This window comes from Pongo abelii, chromosome 4 (assembly GCF_028885655.2).
Source record: "Pongo abelii isolate AG06213 chromosome 4, NHGRI_mPonAbe1-v2.0_pri, whole genome shotgun sequence".
In the NCBI taxonomy this organism is placed as follows: domain Eukaryota; kingdom Metazoa; phylum Chordata; class Mammalia; order Primates; family Hominidae; genus Pongo; species Pongo abelii.
Window position 1 is genome coordinate 176,427,606 of NC_071989.2, and position 17,313 is coordinate 176,444,918.

Below are 17,313 nucleotides of genomic sequence, written 5' to 3' on the forward strand. Positions count from 1 at the left end.
CTAACATGATATCAGCTAGTCAACTGCTATCCAAGTCAGCTGTTATGCAGTTATATATAAATCAGATATTTATACATCTTGTAACTATTAGATTTCTGTATTGGCCTAATATGGAGGAGTGGGGTTTTTTCAAAAAGAAGCAGCCTAAAAACAATGAGGACCAAAAGTGTCCCTCTTCAGATGCTTTTGTTTTCAAACAACATCTCAATAATGGCAATGGAGATCTGATGTACCTGTACCATAGATTTAAAAAAAGAACTCTACCTGTTACCACCATGGGGATGGAGGTTATTTTTTATCATACACAGTAACTTTGTGATGCGTTAGCTGTTTTTTTTTTTTATAGTGTGAATACATTTCCTTCTGCTTTTTCTATCAACTAAAACATTGCTGTGAGCTGACTTTCGTTCCATTATACTTCTATGCATTCATGGATTCCTCCTTCAAAACTATTGCCAGGTGTTAGCATCTTCCCTGAGTAATTTCAGGCATTTCCTTTGAATGAAAATGGCTCACTCGGAAGGTTGTGAAAGGCATATCCATGTGGAATTGAGAGGATTTTGTGCTGCGATGTGGTGAGAAGGCTTGCCAGAAATTGCCTGTTTCAGGCTGATGATGCAAAACTAGACATCTGTTAAATTAACATCTACCTAACGTTTTGCCTTCAGTCAAATGCATTTTTTAAAAAATTAAATCTCTCCCACTCTCTTCGCTTTCTTTTTTTTCCACTGTCAAAACAATCTGTCACAAGATATTTAATTTCTGTGTAATGGGTTACTTAAAGAAACCAGCATATGGTGCAGTGAATATACCTAGCTACAAGCTAGAGGCAAATGTACGTTCTGCTGGTTCGCTGTACTACTGAAGCATATTGTGCCCAGCATAGATTTTATTACGGTGCAGGATTCCCTGAGTGCTGATTTACGTTAGTGCCAGTTTCTCACAACTCTTGCCTTTTAGGATCAAAATATTAGTATAAATATTCTTGTTCCACCAAGGAGTCAGAAATCACTTTCGACTTTGGTTGAGTGGTGGGCGTTTATGGCTCTAACATTTCAGGGAGGGAGAAAGAGGAATCTCATTATGCAGACATCTTCGCACACCCCTCCTGCATCCAAGAATTTGCTAACAGCAGTCAGCTGATCTGTGGCCTGGCAGTATGTTCTAGAGGAGTGGAATCTTTCACACACTTACACTGACAACACCCCGGACACCGCGTGCATCCCTGAAGGCTAGAGTACTTTCTACACAATCAATTACTTTGTGTGTGTGTGTGTGTGATGGAGTGTTGCTCTGTTACCCAGGCTGGAATGCAGTGGTGCAATCTTGGCTCACTGCAACCTCCACCTCCTGGGTTCAAGCAGTTCTCCTGCCTCAGCCTCCAAGTAGCTGGGACTACAGGCATGAGCTACCACGCTTAGCTAATTTTTGCATTTTTAGTAGAGACGGGGTTTCACCATATTGGCCAGGCTGGTCTTGAACTCTTGACCTTAGGCAATCCACCTGCCTTGGCCTCCCAAGGTGCTGGGATTACAGGTGTGAGCCACCGTGCCCAGCCATAACCTTCTCATATAGTGGAGTTGTCTTATTGGTAGGGGAGGAGATTCTAAAGTCCCTGTCATTATGGAGATGAGAGATTAAATATAATCAAAATTACTTATGAAAATCCCTTGAGCCATCCATGAGGTATGTGTACCTCCTTGTTTAGTAATGCATGTGTATTTATATATGGTAAAGTGTAAAGTGCTTATTACATCAGAAAATAGTGTTGACTATGTGTCAGGCCCTTTTCTAGGCCCTGAGAATGAAGTGGTGAACAAGAAATACAAGATTGCTGTTGTCAGTGCACTCACTTTCCCATGGAAAGAGATCCAGTAAATGCATGAGCAGTAAGCAACCTGAAAGGAAAACATAAGGCTATAGATTCTTTATCCATCTGCCCGCTCATCTGTCTATCTATCCATTAATCCTTGTATACATCTATCAACAGTAAACCATAAAGAAGTATATAATAAATGTATGTCTTTGACACTAAACTCATGAGCAAATCCATAACAAAATATAAGTGTATAGGTTATTTTATTTCTCCATAACATTTAACCAATCTCTCTATATGGATATATACACACACATACATACACACACACACACACATGCACACACATAAAAATAAACCCATAAAATATAAGTTTTGAATTATTTAATCTATCTATGTATTCATTTGTTTATTTTTGCCAAAAGCCTGGCATCAGTTTTGTGTAAGTTAAATGATTGGACAAACTTACTCCATTGTGTGCCTTTTAGGGGCACAGTGTTCATATGTTAATTCATTTCTGTGTAATTCGAAAGGTCCCCAGATTGCTCCTTATTGGGACAGCTAATGGCAATCTCTGGGGTACTTGAATCATGAAGGCTCCCAAGTTGGTGTTGACTTCTAGGCTATTGGTGAGGGAACACGGGGATGTGGGTGAACTCCTTCAAGCCAGGCAGTCACAGAAGTTAACAGCTCCGTGGCAATTGTACTCAAATAGTTCATTCCCTGAACAGCTAGGTTGTGGGTTTTCTGGGGAGAAAAAGCATAATACCTGCAATAAATCACTTAAGTCTATTACTTATTAATCGAAATTCTCGAGTGCCCTGAAAAGTATCTCTAGGCTATTGTCATTGCAAAGCTATCACAAATGAATGAGCTAGGCAAGGCGGCAAAATTCTTGGTCCACTTTTACCAAATAGCCTGGAATAGCTGTGTTATTAATCAGAACTCCATAAAATCCTAAAGTTCAAGCTGCATAAATATACTCAGGTGCACATTAGGCAGAGTCAAGTGGGTGCTGTAGTCCTTTTTCAGTACATCAGAAAACTTCACTTGTCATCATTAGTTTTTTATTTAGTATTAATTTTGAGAATGATAATTCTTTCCCATGATTTTTACCTTGATTCTCTGGAGCTACTAATATTCATCTAATATTTTTGAAGCACTTCTTAGGAAGCCACCATATTTAGTCAAGGCTGAATGCCACTGAGATTACTAAGAACCGAAGATGAGCTCCCATCCTTTCCACCCCCCCGCCAACAAAAAAGGGATTATGTTAGCATTGTGCAGACACCCATTGACATTGTAGCCTGGTAATGCTCATTACCACTGGAGGTAATGCCCATCAGCACTGGAGGAGTTTGCTGCTTTGGGCATGCAAGATGACTGGCTTGTCTGCAAAGCCTGGATCATAGGAGGTATTCCATAAAGATGTTTTGCATATATGACTGAGATTTCTTCTCTTGCTGTCTCTAGGGAGATAAAAAGTAATAGATAACTAGAGGAGTTACATTCTTAAACATCCTAATGGCATTGCCCCTCATGGTTGCATGAACTTTATTCATTTGACAAATACTTAGTAAACACCTACTAGCTGCCAGACACTATGATAGGTGCTGATGTGCAATGGTAAGTTAATAATGAATGAATGAATGAATGAATGAATGAATGAGACATAGTTCTTGCCCTCGGAACAGAATTATTGTCTAGTAGAGAAACAAGACATTAATCAAATAAGCAACCAATAAAAACATAATTACAAGCTGGGGAAGATGCTTTGATAGACAGACATGGTTCTAGAGGACACACAGCAAAGGAAACTGATGAAGCTTGATGGAATCAGAGAAGATTTCTCTAAAGAAATGAGTCATGTGCTGAAACTGAAGGATGGAGAATAGTAAAGTATGTGAGGAGCAGGGAAGACCATTCCAGACACATAAAGACATGAGCACTGGCTCAATGGTGACAGGGAGCCTACAGTTCCCAAGAGTTCACAGCAGGTCAGTGTGTCAGGAACACAGGGCTGGGAGGAGGGTAGTATAAATGGGGCTGGAGGGGCAGCAGGACCTAAACTTTTGATAATACTGTGTCAATAAATAGCGCTGATTTATCAAAAGCCAACTATGAATGTATAAACAGGTGTCAAAGAGCAGGACGGCATAGGAAGTCATCTACTCTCACATAGTGTCCAGATCTGTGCCTAGCTCTGGGCTGGGTAACGAGACAAGGCGATGGGAACTCAGAGCTTTGTATTCATTACAAACTAGAGTGGTGGATAATGAAAGCTTTAAGAAATGTTAAGGGAATCATGGACGTCATATGTGATGAAGAAAAGATTAGGGGCGGGAGTTGGAAAGGGCTTTCAGGATCAGCATGCCTTCTGCACAGCTGAATGGTGCCTGGCTAATTTCCCTTTCTAATGAGACCAGCACAAAATCCATCCATTTAGACTATTCAGCTTTTAGGTAAATGGTCCAAGCTGTTGGGGTAGAGGGGAAAGAGGGGTTGACATTGATGGATGGAGTTAAATACCAGAGTCCCCTCCTTCACACAGACTTTTCTAAAGCAGTATTGTGATAGAAAGACCTAGAAGATCCCAGGTGGGCCAGGCAGGCTGGACAGAGCCCAGTGTCTCCCTGAGAAGGGGAGGAGGAGGGCGAGATGGGGGTCTTCTGTCAGCATGGAAGGGTCCTCTTCAGGTCTCACAACATAATGGCACATGGCGAGGAGTTTCTCAAACAGGGCTTGATTCTCATGGGAAGTGTCTCAGGGTCATTCTCTAGGCTTTCCCCTGGCACAATTTAATTTTTTGTCCAGAATTCCCATCACAGCAATATCCATTTTCTCACTTATTTTGCAGTACCATCCTCCAGTTTTATGGACAACAAATTGTGATTTATCTAGACTCTAAAATAGGAGTGACCTTGTTCTGGACCACAGCAATGGTTAAATTGAAGTAAGGAAGGTTACCATGCCTTGGTGCAATAGCTGGCTGCATTATACTCTAAATAGAAAAGATGATAACCCAGCCAGACTCCTTGCAAAGACTTGAGCATATGTGTTTTTAAAGGGAGTGATGATTATTTTCATTCGTTTTCTGACACTTGTTCTGATCAGATGCTTAGATTCAGTGACCTCACGATACAGTGTTCATCATTTAAAGGAGTCCAATGGCAAAGGAGATTGTGGGTTATAGTCCTGCTTTGAGGGTGGATGGAGCAGTGACAGGTACATTCAGAGCTGTGGATACTTAGCTGTGGAGAAAAGACACTTACAATGGCCACCATTCTAAGTGACTTTTATGGTTAATTCTCATAACAACCCTAGGGCATGTGTACTGCCATTTTTTGCACTTTGCAGATGAGGATATTGAGGCACAGAAAGGTGAAGTAATTTGCCCGTGGTCACTAAGCTGGTACACAGAGGGGCTGGAATTCAGACCCAACCAGTTTGACCCCAGGGCCTGTATTCCTAACCACTATCAGTCTGACCAAGAAATGGATTGGGCCAAAAGAGTGGCAAAGATAAGAAACTCAAGAGCAGTTGTTTACTTTCAAAGGAGCTTCTCTCTTTCTCTGCTCCTCCTCCTCCTCCTCCTCCTCCAACCTGTTCCAATTGCTCAGAGTAGACAGATGCTTGGGGGGAGTGTGAGTAGGAAAGCAAAGAAAATCCTTATAAATTAATTTTTTTTCAATAGTCAGGATTAAAAACACACATTTCCCATCACTCATCTCTCTGGAAAGCAATGGTACCAATTGAAGTAAACACTTTCCTTTCTGCCCCAGCACACAGTCATGCGCGTGCACGCACACACACACATGCATACACACATGCACACACAAACACACACACACTTGTTTCCAGTGGCACTTGGAAAAGCATTTGCAGCTCTCTCTACTTTCTCAGATCTACCTAATTTGGGGCTGGCTACGACAACCAAACACATGAGCTGCTTTCTGGGAGATCTCAGCGGTTTGGCCTTAAAAATAGTTTTGACGAATGAATTTTAAAAAGCCATCTGAGAAATACTGACCAACTGCACCTTTGTGTTTAACATTTGAAACTTACTATGGTAATTTTTCTCTTTTCTTTTTGCTCATTTATATATTTCAAAAATTCATATTCAATATTATATTTAACTCAAACTTGGTTGGATACCCTGCTGTCCGTTAAACCCTGGAAAAACATCTTACTTGTAAGTTATTGTCTTCTCCTCATTGTACTGCTTTTTGTACAATATAAGAAGTCATTTTCCACCTCATATTTGGAGATTTGGCCTTCCATTCATGGAGGGATTGCTGGTATGGAAGTAGCTAGCTTGTGTCACCTGTAAGAACGAGGGGAAAAGAATGTGTAAGTCAGTTGGCGTGTTCTTTCCCTAAATCCCCCAGAGACAACTCCTCCATTTGCTACTAAGAAGAATAAATCCCTCCCTGACATGTTGGGTCTCTAACTCTCGGAATCAGTAAACACAGCCAATTTCAATCTGACTGTCAGTCGTAGCAACTAAATTCTGGGCCTGCTGGGGAGCTCCAAAGCTGCACGGCCCCCTCTGAAATGAGCTCGGTCGAGCCTTTTCAAATTCCATAAGGCGACAAAGAAACTTCAATGACATGATTGCAAAAAGAAGATAGAGGAGAAAGGAACCTTGCTGTTTTCATTTCAGTCATCCGCATTAGTTCTCAAATCCTATGTTTGGGGAACCCCTAATGGTTAAACTTACACAAGCAGAAGGAAAATAAAATGCCCTTATTAAATTTCCTATGAACATGTTAAATATTTTCCCTTTCTCCTGTCTCCATGTCTTAGAGTTTGAGTCATTTTGCCTCTGTCATCTGTTTCCAGCTCAGTTGAGTTACAACCAATCAGATATGAGGAAAATTAGATTTTAATGGAATATTTGATTTTCATTGCTTAATTGATTTAATTGCAAGTTTCTATTTCAGACTGGTAGAAATGCAAAGATTTTCAGTCAAATGTAGAAAAGCTCTCATTTTTCTGTGTTCAACAATGACGAACTTAATTCAATGGTAGCCTGGATTCTAAAACTTTAGAGGAAGGCAATAATGGCATCTTTCTGAATTGTTATTCTTAGTCTACAGTTCAGTTTCTCTTTCATATATATGTATGTATACTTACATATATATATATTTATCTGTCACATCAAAATTCAATGTGTACATTTGCTTATTCTAGTTGTGTTGATTTTGATTTTGGGGTATGAGTTTTTGTTTGTCAGAGGAAACAGTACATATGTACTTATGTAAACCCACACTTTGTTTCCAGGGGCATTTAATGTCACAAAATATTTCCTTTTGTTGCTAGGTAGAAAGACAGCTTAGAGAGATAGTTCTCTAGCCACCATAGTAGGTCAATGGACCTTTCTGAGCTCGCTTAGACCACCCTTGATAAGTAGAATTCAGTCTGTGTGAATGCTTTTGATGTATACTGTCTGCCTAGGACATTGGGGTGAGAAGAATCCCTGGGAAAACATGCAAGGCTCATTCACCAATGGGGAGTGCAGCAAGCGCCCCCCATCCCTTGGTCTCACTTGTATTTTAGGTGCCCGTGTTGATCACAGCATCTCATTTTCCAAAGGGTCTTCTCACAGCAGTGGGACAGCCCTGCATGTTTGCACAGTTTCTGAAATCTCTGAACTCCTTATAATGTCAATTAGGGATTTTACCAGAATGCACATTTCCTTATTTTAAAATGTTAAGTTTGTTATTGTTTGTTTTTAATCTTTATCGGCTTTGGGAAATTTAAGAGTTTTCTAATCGTTTTGAGAAAATTGTGTGTGCGTATACACAAACCATTGGCATGTGAAAATTTAATTATGGATGATCCATATTTGAATTTCTTATCAAGTACCTTATATGCTTCTTTGTGAGTTTTTAAAATTTGAAATATAATTTTAATATAAAAATCTTAGCCTATTGTGTGATTACGTAATTTTCATCAATATTCTTACCATCACAATTGTCACCATGATGCCTATTTTGTGGAGACTTCCTCTTCTACAAGGGTAGGAAAGCAAAAAAGCTAAGAGCATGAGCTCTGGAGACGGATTGCCTGTGTTCAAATCCCAGCTCTGCCAGTGACTCATTACGGAATTTCAAGCAAGTTACTTTTACTCTCCTGCATTTATTTTCCTCATTCATAAAATGGGAATAATAACAAGGCCTAGCTCACAAGATTATGTAACAGTTTAATGAAGCAATAGATTTAAAGTACTTAGAAGCATGTCAAGCATGTAGGAAATGCTTAATAAGTATACTGAATACTACTGAGGTTATGATAGGAGCCCGATCCTAGCCTGAGACTGTACCTGGCTTATTTCACTTACTTCAGTCATACCCAATAGGGGGGCGATGCCGCCCTCCAGGGACATTAGACAATGTCTAGAGACATTCTTGATTGCCATGGCTTGCAAGATGCTACTGGCATCTCATGGATAGAGGCCAGGGAGGCTGCTAAACATCACACAACGCACAGGACAGTCACCCACAAGCGAGAATTATCTGGCCCAACAGGTCAATAGTGCTGAGGTTGAAAAAAATCTTGATTTAATCCATGAAGTAGGAAATGTTTACATCATACTCATTTTACAGAAGAGAGAATTTGAATCTTGGAGAAAATATAACTTCTCATATTGCAGATTTAGTAATTGGAACTTCTGTGCAACAGGCTTTTGGAGCAGGAGGGTTTATTTTGTTTTTAAGATAATTGCATAGAAGATCTTCTAAAAACCATGAAACAGAAACCTTGAGTGCTTTTTGGAAGCAAAACCACTAAGGAATGGGTTCAAGCCCGTCAGAACAGACACTGTCTGGAGTGTGGCATCAGGATGCTAGAAGCTCCCAACCTGTGCCGGGTCCGACTTTGAATTTTCTGGATCCTGGGGAAGCCCATGAGGCTTGGCCACAGTCCCAGGGTGGTGGTAGACACTCCCAAGGCTGAGGTAGGCTTTGTCTTCCAATAGTCACAGAAGTATATTTTAATATTTTAACGACTGGTTTGGTCATTCCTGAGAAGTACTTCAAACACATAATTTCACAGATATTGTTACTTAAGATGAGGCCAAATTGAAAGTATAAAAACTGAAATTGTCTAAAGCAAGGGTCCCCAACCCCCAGGCCACAGACCAGTAGTGTTAGGAACCCGGCTGCACGGCAGCAGTGGCAGGTGAGTGAGTGAAGCTGAGCTCCACCTCCTGTCAGATCAGCAGCAGCAGCATTAGGTTCGCATAGGAGCACGAACCCCATTGTCAACTGCTCATGCATGGGATCTAGGTTGTGCGTTTCTTATGAGAATCTAATGCCTGATGATCTGTCACTGTCTTCCATCACCCCCTGATGGGACCATCTAGTTACAGGAAAACAAGCTCAGGGCTCCCACTGATTCTACATTATGGTGAGTATGTAATAATAATAGAAATAAAGTGTACAATAAATGTAATGTGCTTTAATCATCCCGAAACCATCCCCACCACCACCATCCCCTGGGTCCGTGCAAGAATTGTCTTCCATGAATCCAGACCCTGGTGCCAAAAAGGTTGGGGACTGCTGGTCCAAGGAAAAAAAAAACTGAGTACATATCAATTAGGTACAGTCAGCAGTAAAAATCATCAAGGTATAACACAAATGATTCATGAATGGGGAACACTTTATCTCAGCTAACCCCTGAGGACAGGAGCAACAGTGTTGATCTATACATCCCAGGGCCTGGCACATAGTGGGAACTTGATGAATGAACATAAACTCACAATCTTACTCCATCAGTGTACAATGCAATTTGAATGGTGGTGATACCCATAACCTCAAATACATACAATTCAGACCTCCCACTTCATATCTGAGTAGAATATGGCAGTAATTGGTTGGTTCCACTTCTCAGCGTCTCAGCCTTTGTATTAACTATGGTCCATCTGTACATCCCAGCAAATCATCCCTCTGTTGTGTCCCCCTGCAATGTGGATGGAGAATTAGCTGAATGTGTCCAGAAAGCCAAGTGACTCAAAATTCATCCCCTTCATTCTGACCCCCAGTCAAATCCAGATGTCACAAAACAGTTTGTGATCTGTCATGGTCACTGTGGTCTGGGTGAAGAGGCCACAACCATTAGTGGAGATCAGTTCTCAAACCATTGCTTTGTGAATGTTTATTACAGGACTTGGTTTCTGACTTTCTGAGCACAGCTAAACAAATGGTAATGCAGTTTACAGTCCTCAGAACCATCATTTTAATGGTGATTTTCACTGGATTAAAAAAATCTCATTTTGTTTTTGGCCTCCCACGTGTAGTTTTTTTCCTTGTTAAATACACATGTGGCCCATTGCAGCTCCACAGCCATTCATGTCTCAGTGTCTGTAGGGGTGGGAGTAAGGGGGCATGGAGATATTTCTTATGCATCCCATATCATAGTATTTTGAGGAGAAAGAAATCTTCTCTTCCAAAAGTATGAAACTGCTCATGAGAATATAATGTGTTTGCAGAAATCAGTTATGTTCAATGGGTAGGTGTTTTCGTGCTTCAAATTAATATCCGTCCTTTAAAAATAGCAGATGTTTAGCTGTATATGTGGGTGGTCGACAGATGCAGGCACTCCATATTTGCTCCAAGTGCAGGGCTGACAGACAAGGGTGGCTCTCACGACCAAGGCAATCCCCACCCCTCCTCTCACCCTTCCCACTCCGTGATGATGCTTCCTTGGCATCTCAGATCCATACTGTTGTGCCTCACTTCTCAAATGCATGGAAGCTACACTTCCCAGCACAGTAACAGTGACCTGCTTGAAGTGAGGTCTTCAGACCAGTGCCATCATCACCCAGGAGCTGGTTAGCAATACAGAATCCCAGGCTCCATTCCACATCTACTGAATCAAAACCTGCATTTTAACACCACCCCAGGTGACTCTTGTGTACATTGAAGGCTGTGGTCCCAGAGCCGTCCGACTCTAATCTCTTTAGTCTCTCTTACTGCATTTTACCTTTTATTACCTATTTCTGTATTATACTCTTCATTTTGCATGCAATAGTTGAGGGCAAGCATCGCCTTATTTTTTTTCTTAGATCTGTTTAGCATGTAGGTGATTTTCCTAGCACAGTGGTACTTGATCAACTCCTGAATTTAATGCAGATATTCAGATTATAACCAAAGGGAGAGTGATGGTATGTACACCAGAAAGGGAAGAGTGCCACCTGTAAGGGAGCTCTGGGTTTAGGCATATTTAACTCTTCCACTTCACAGCTGGGCAGTCTTGAGCACATTATTTATCTCCTCTAAGCCTCAGTTGCCGTAGCTGTAAAATGCAGATCATAATTGCTATCTTATAGGTTTGTTTTTAGGATCAAATGAGATCAAACCTATAAAGCAATTGGCATAGTGCTAACTGGTTCACATAGAACCCTGAAGAAACGTTAGCTCCTATTATATGAATTATCATTTCGGCCAGTAGGTTCTATACTATATCATAATTCCAAAAAGAACATCCCCACCTCACCTTTAAAAAATTACCCTCATAGCTCTCAACTGGGGTTGATTTTCCTCCCCAGGGGACACTTGGCATTGCCTGGAGGCATTAGATTGTCATGAACTGGGGAGAAGGTGGGCTGTGTGTATCTAGTGGATAGAGTTCAGGAATGCTACTTAACAGCCCGTGATGCACAGGACAGCCCCACAGCAAGCCATGATCCAGCCCAAAATGTCAATCATGCCAATTGAGAAACTGCTATTATCCACAGAGGAACTGACGTAAGCAAAATCACCATTTTTTCATGAGGATTTACGTACCTTCGTATATTCATCCTCTCAAATATTAATATTGAGCCCTTTTGTCAGAATCCATCTACTATGAGGCAGATCATTTCCTTTGGTACAGAATCACATGCTGGAAAACCTGATGCAGCCTGATTAACCTATTAAAGGTCATAAAACAATAACAATTACATTGCACATTTCATTCTTTAATATCAAAGAGAGCTAGGTTCTTTGAAATGTAAAACATCATAAGTGAAAGAATAGGGCCTGCAATTCCCCCAGGAGCCCAAGGTCATTGTATAAATAACGTTCTGGTTCCCCTATTAATTTCACTCCATTCTGGGATGTGCAGGAGGCCATAGTTGTTAGAGGGAGAGGAGAAGCCAGAGAAGGCTGGACTCTCGCTGCCCATGACGGAGGTCAGACAATGTAACTGTGGTCCATGGTTCAAAATAGATGCCCAAAATGGAGCAAAATAAATGTCCTTACAGCTGGTAGAAAGATCAAGATGAAACGCCTGTGTTGTTTTTCCCTTAAAAAATCAGAGATGCTACAAGAGCTCCCAAGAAGGTATTAATTTCCCAGGTACTACTGCAAAAATAAGGGTGAGGAGGCGAGTGTTAGGCTTTATTCCTACTGTGAACAGATTAGGCAGACACCAATTTACACCTCATTGTTAAGAGTAACTTTTTTCTGCAAGTGAGACCACATTTACATCTTTTGTAATTAAGCTAAAGGAATTTTTTTAAATGACATTTCCTCTACCACAAATCATGAAGTAAATATTTTAAGTGGGATCAAATGCTAACATGTATACGTTAGAACCATAAAAATAAGAAGAGAGACAGAGAGACAGAGCCCTAGCGCCACCTTTCAGCTTCGTCATTTGCTGGGCTGGGATATTCTGTGTGCCTGTTGGTGCTTTGGTTTTCGAAAAGGCCGGGTATGACTAAGTGAGGCAGTTAAAGAGATGGTGAGCGTGGAGAGATTCGCTCTTGGAAGGGATGGCTGTGCCAGCTTTCCTGAAAGCAGGAGGTAAGGCAGTGAGTTACTGAGTGCTCCCAGTCATTCAGGGCACACCATCCATCAGCAGGAGCGTGAGGCTGTGATGGCATCCATCCAGACGTCTCCTGCATGCTTTGCTTTTTGGCAATTTTCGTTTTTAGGAAAATTGAACATAGAGAGCTGTATATTAAGAGCTCTAACATCCTTTATTCCCCACACAAGAGAATCTAGTTGGGCAAAGAGGCATTCATTTTTTTCCCCCTAACAACAGAGTTGGCCTGGCTGCTAGAAACGATACCATCACAGACCCAGATAATAAATAATTGCAGAACAATGGGGAGAATGAGGAGTGAGCAAGGAGGAAAATGGATGGTTTCAGATAAGATTTGCACAAAGATTGAGTTGGTGAGGTGAAGTCATCCCAGGTCACGTCTGTTCTGCACTAAGGTAAATTATTGTCCACACACCTGAACTGAGAGCTGGAGGCCGCGCTGCCAGCCCAGACTGTGCCTTCGTAAGATGGACTTTTTCTCCTGAGAAGAGCTCAGAGTGTGAAGTATTCAGATGGAAGCCTGTGACTGCTGCTTGGCCAACCTTGTGATCCGTCAAATAGAAAATGGTGGCAAGTCATGCCTGTAATCCCAGCACTTTGGGAGGCTGAGGCGGGTGGATCACCTGAGGTCAGGAGTTCAAGACCAGCCTGGCCAACGTGGTGAAACCCTGTCTCTACCAAAAATACAAAATTTAGCCAGGCGTGTTGGCAGGCGCCTGTAGTCCCAGCTGCTCGGGAGGCTAAGGCAGGAGAATCCCTTGAACCTGGGAGGCGGAGGTTGCAGTGACCTGAGATCACGCCACTGCACTCCAGGCTGGGCGACAAGAATGAAATTCTGTCTCAAAAAAAAAAAAAAAGAAAAAGCAAGCCTACCACTTGTGATCTACATGTTTATGGAGCCTAAATGCCAGTGTGTCACATCCCTGGGCACATGCCTAGGTACTGTAGCAATGTTGGCTCAGTGTGTATTCTCAACTCTGATATCAGCATGAAAAGACCAACCCTCAGATATATTTGGCTTTATTTTTAGGCTTTTCCTAAAAAAGGTGCAAGCACATCACAAACTCTGTCTTCCACAAAAAGATCAGATTTACCTTTTGGAGGCATCTTTCTCCCTGTGCCACTTGCCTTTTAAATTCAAGCAGGCTTGGAGAGTCTCCTTTTCTTCCCTTGGGTTCCTCCTTAGCCCTGTCTGTGGCGGCTATTCTGGTGAGTACTCACCTCTCTTTGCTTTCGATTGTGGTTCTCACCACCTGTGAAAAGACCTTCTGATGAAATACTTCCCAAAGAACCTTCTTGACCTTCTCTCCTCCTTGACCACAAGGCTACTTCTGTTTTCTGCCAAGTGATGTCCCTTAAATCTTTGTAAGTTGCACCAACTGTGTGTCCTTACAGAGTCTATCCAATCTCAGCACTGCCATTAAATATAGAATGCAATCTGTAGCCCTGGGCACCCCAACCAGAGGGATTAATTTTATAATTTAGCAAATACGGTAATGCACCAAATAACAACATTTCAGTCAAGGACAGACCTCATATACAACAGTGGTCCCATAAGATTATAATAGAACTGCCCTATATAGTGTAACCGTTTTTATCTTCTATACAGTATTTTTACTGTACTTTTTCTATGGTTAGACATGTTGAATACTTAAATACTTAAGTATTTAAGTATTAATTATTAAGTACTTAAGTATTATTTATTATATAAATATTAAATATAAATTGTATTTATAAAATATATAAAATATAAAAAATATAAAAATATATAAAATATATAAAATAAATTATATATAATTTAATAATTAAGTATTATTAAATACTTAAGTATTTAAGTATTAATTATTAATTAAGTATTAAGTATTAATACTTAAGTATTAAATACTTAAAATACTTATCATTGTGTTATAATTGCCTACAGTATTCGGGACAGTAACATGCTGTACCGGTTTGAAGCCTGGTAGCAACAGGCTATGCCATACAGCTTAGGTGTGAAGTAGGGTTTACCATCTAGGTTTGTGTAAGTGCACTCTGTGATGTTTGCACAATGACAAAATCGCCTTAAGGATGCATGTCTCAGAATGTATCCCCATGGCTAACTGGTGCACGACTGTACTTACTAAGTCTATCCTACGTACCAGCCGTCGTTCTAAGTGTGGGGACCAAAAAGACAACTTCTTACTCTCTTGAAGCTTACATTCTGAGAGAGCGAGTCAGTGACCAAAATAAGTAAATCATATAGTGATTTAGAAGTCTTAAGTGCAATGGAAAGGAACAGAAAGGAAGGATGGAGAATTGGGGGCAAGGAGATGATGCAGTTTGATCAGGGCAAGCCCTGCTGAGAAAAAATGATTTTGGAGGAAACACCCAAACAGAGTGTGAGAGTAATCCGTGTTCATGAAGAAGAACCTTCGAGGTAGAGGCCTATGCAGCTGAAAAGAGAAAAGTGAGGGAGAGATTAGTGGACTTGACATCGGATAAATTGAGGGAAGGGCAGAGCATGTCAAGTCTTTAGAAAGTCAAGTCTTCGGGAAGACTTGGGCTCCTCTGAGATAAGGAGCTCATAGATGGCTTTGAGGAGGAGTAAGATTATCTGGCTTACATTGTAAAAAGAATCACCCTGATTAGCAGAGTTGGAAATAATCAGCAGGGGATGTATCAGTAATTTATTACTAGATAACAAATGCAGCAGAACTTGGCAGATTGAAACAAGAGGAAATGATTGTTTCTCACATTCTGGTGTGTCCAACAGGCAGTTCTTTTGGGGGACTTGCCTGTATTCACTTGTACAGTTTCATCCAGCTGGTGGGTTTCATGGGGGCTGGACTCCATGAAATATTTGAGCCTTTCGCTCCACTTGGTTTTTCATCTTCTAGGAGGCCAGAAAAGGTTTTCTTTCATGGGGATGGCATTCTTCCAGCAGGGCAAGCCCCTGTGCTCAAGAACTTCTTGTGCCTTTTCTTGCATCACGTTTGTTAATGGCCTGTTGGCCAAAGCAAGTCATGGCCAATCCCGGAGTCTGGCCAATCCCAGAGTCAGTATGAGAGAGAACTATACAAGACTGTGAAGACACGAAGGTAAGATACATTAGGAATTCCCAGCGTAAGGAACTGCCACAGGGGCCTAAAGTAGAAATCATGGAAAGCAATTGGGAGGCGCTACAAAATCCAGAAAAGAAATGATGATAGACTGCAACAGAGTGCTAACAATGAAAGTTTTAAGAAGTGCCCAAATTCTAAATGTGTTTTACAGGATGACCTTATTTTTATTGTCTCAAGTCAGTAGGACAAGGCTATTAAGCTTCCAGGGATTGGTGATGGTCTTATTATGCATGAGATGATGCCATAATAAAGTAAATGAGGTCAGGGATAGGTTTCTTTTATTGCCAATAATTATTCAACGAGTTTTCTGTACAATTGTAAACTTAGCACTTCACTTAGTGCCATGACTACATAGCACCCTGTCAATATCGTCATCAGCTAATATTTATCGAGCACCCTCTGAGTACATGGTATTGCACTCACAGCAACAGAGGTGAGCTGCATTAATTCCTTCAGCCAGTGCAGGATTATTGAGTGGTTTATTGCATCACTCTATTAATTGGTGCCCCAGCAGCTTCCAGAACAACATTTAGCTTCCAGAATGCAATTCTTTTTTCTCTTGGAGTAGATTTAGCTCTTGTAGAATTTAACTGCACAAAGAAATGATAGGGGTATCTGCCTTTATAAATACGCTAATGTTTTTTGTTTATCTTATTATCAGAAACTTGGAGATACTGGTCCCATTTCATAGACGGAGAAGTTGAGGTAGATAGCGGTGAAGTGATTTAGCTAATGCTATGTGCTGAGATGGTGACAGATCAGGGATTGAAATGCAGTCACTTTATCTATTGCACTATACTGCCTCTCGGTGGTGTATGTTATTCCCATTTTGCTCTCACACTAATATATGGTCATGAAAACACCCAAAAAGATTTAACTGGCGTCTATATTCTTTAAGGGAGTGTATGACACTTTTCTTTGACATCTGCACAGACTAATCACTGGAAAAGTGGTTTGTTTGTTGTTGTTGTTTAAGCCCCTTATTATAGGGGATTTGTCAGCTGTTAAAATCACCACTTTTTTGTGTGAGTTAAATTCTCATCAGAAAGATGTTTTTGCTTTGATGGTACATCTAGAGATTTAGGAACTAGCTCATGAAATAAATGATCTCATTGAGATCCCTACTTTCATTTTGTTCTGGAAACAGTTATTCACTGGCGATTGTTTTGGTTGATCATTCTTTTTGAGAGAGTTCTCTCTTTTTTTTTTTTAATGAAGAGTTAAATAGGGGAGCTAAGAAAACTGTGAGTGGAAGGGAGCCGTTTAAATGCAGAATTTCTTTGCAAATCTTGAAAGTAGCGCCATTAGATGTCACGTACTCTGAGATGCACTAGAGTGTACACCCTCCAGAATGTCTGTTTGTTGTAATTCCATCACATTACATATTTTAGTGCGTATCTCTTCCTAGCAGCTTCCAGAGCTTTTCAGATATTCAGCATCAGAAATTGCACTGTTTTATCCTGGATTTTACAAATAGCAACCAGATTATTGTAAAACAGAACTATCTGATAAGTAAGGTTGTGAATTGCTTTTGTGATTGTCATGGGTAAGAGCATTGAAGAAACTCACAAACAGTGCAGCACA

The 17,313-nt window shown here is 40.8% G+C and overlaps 1 protein-coding gene and 1 long non-coding RNA gene across 10 annotated transcripts in view; one reads left to right on the forward strand and one right to left on the reverse strand.

The window, feature by feature from the left end:
- The window catches only part of TENM2 (teneurin transmembrane protein 2), a 1,285,801-nt gene that overhangs the window by 569,038 nt on the left and 699,450 nt on the right, over positions 1-17,313 (forward strand). The gene's annotated exons all lie outside the window — the stretch shown is intronic.
- LOC129059611 (uncharacterized) lies at positions 2,164-9,806 on the reverse strand. Of its 2 annotated transcripts, XR_008525620.2 has the most exons (4): positions 9,645-9,806; positions 6,007-6,140; positions 3,141-3,285; positions 2,164-2,563 (listed from the first exon to the last, which is right to left on the reverse strand). It is a non-coding gene; the product is annotated as an uncharacterized LOC129059611 (long non-coding RNA). The 2 variants fall into 2 exon arrangements; XR_008525619.2 differs by having other exon boundaries at positions 2,164-3,285.